Source organism: Pongo abelii, chromosome 21 (genome assembly GCF_028885655.2).
Source record: "Pongo abelii isolate AG06213 chromosome 21, NHGRI_mPonAbe1-v2.0_pri, whole genome shotgun sequence".
NCBI lineage: Eukaryota > Metazoa > Chordata > Mammalia > Primates > Hominidae > Pongo > Pongo abelii.
In genome coordinates this window covers 32,238,140-32,239,775 of record NC_072006.2, presented here as the reverse complement: position 1 = coordinate 32,239,775, position 1,636 = coordinate 32,238,140, and positions in this window count along the sequence as shown.

The window sequence follows — 1,636 nt, the reverse complement described above, 5'->3', positions numbered from 1 at the left end:
TCAAGAAAAAAAAAAAAAGTAGAGCTAGTGAAGTGTTTATGATCAGTTTTAGTGTCACATGTACAGATCATGAATGTAATCATTATAATACTGTCTGGTCTACGGCCGGGCGCAGTGGCTCACGCTTGTAATCCCAGCACTTTGGGAAGCTGAGGCAGGCAGATCGCCTGAGGTCAGGAGTTCAAGATCAGCCTGGCCAACAAAATGAAACCCCGTCTCTACTAAAAATACAAAAATTAAGCCAGGAGTGGTGGCACGCTCCTGCAATCCCAGCTACTCGGGAGGCTGAGGCAGGAGAATCGCTTGAACCTGGGTGGCAGAGGTTGTAGTGAGCCAAGATCACTACAGCCTGGGTGACAGAGCGAGACTCTGCCTCAAAAAAAAAAAAAAAAAAAAGCATTAAATTTCATTTTATTTTCATTTTTCCCTTTATTTTTTCATTTTTTAGTTGTGAAAGTAGTTCGTATATATTTAGAAAAATGTTTACTTTTGTTTAATACACTATTCATTTAATAGATGTATTAACTGAGCACTAAATAATGCTCAAAGGATCATAGATTTTTTTCCTCCACACTAAGCCCACGGGACATGAAGAATATCTGGGTGCTTCCAGGATATGAGGAAGGAATGTGCCTTTTCCCACTCCTGGCCTTTGGGTACTGTCCTGAGCATGGGATGCTGGGGCAGGGGCTGCCTTGGCCATCTTGCCATCTGCTTGGCAGTGGCAGAGGATGGCTGAGGGAAAGGACTAAAGAGCCCTGGAGCTGCCGCCTTGCTCTGTGAGAAGCCCCTTCCAATGGAGATTTGAATTACTTGCAACTTGTTGGCCTGCCTCTCCACCCCACCCCCATCTGTTCCCCAGCTCTCAACTTTGGCTGCACATTGGAAGCTCCTACTGATGCTCCCTGACTGCACCCTCACAGATTCTGATTTGACTGGTCCTGGGTGCAACGGGGCTGGCATGAGACTACTAAAAACTCCCCAGGTGAATCCAATGAGCAACCAGGCCAAGGACCAGTGATCTAACTGTAAGTCATCTCTTTTTTTCCCTTTGTAATTTTATGTTTCCACCTCATACTGTGGTTGGCTACATCTGTTTCTTCCCTCTCCTACTAGAATGTAGGCTCCAGATGGCCTTCCAAACAATACATGTGGCCCTTCACGCTCCAGGTGATGACAAGTACCCGTTGCTGATGGAAGTAGCAGAGTCATACCTTTCTTGGAATTTAGGTTCTACAGTCAACGCTTATGGCACCCAATGAGTCAAAACCACCCTTGGCAACTCCTAAGGAAGGCTCTGCCCTGGAACCTGACGTACTGTTTCCCCATCACCATCCAGGGAGAGTTTCCTCCTGGGCTGGAACAGAAAGCTGCCTCCTCCACCAGGCACCAGAGGAAGTAGGGGGCTTATGTTTAGGGACCACTTTGCATAAATACACATTTAAACATGTGCCTCACCCTCAGCACAGCAGGATGCTCACGCCATGAACAGCCAACAGGCACCAGAGTGACCGACCCTCCAGGAGGTACACACCTCCCTCCCATCCCACCCACTCCTGAGCATATGGTTCTCACATCCACCAGTGGGTGGAACCACCCACACCATTTAAACTTTTTGTCAAGGATGTAGAGCTGA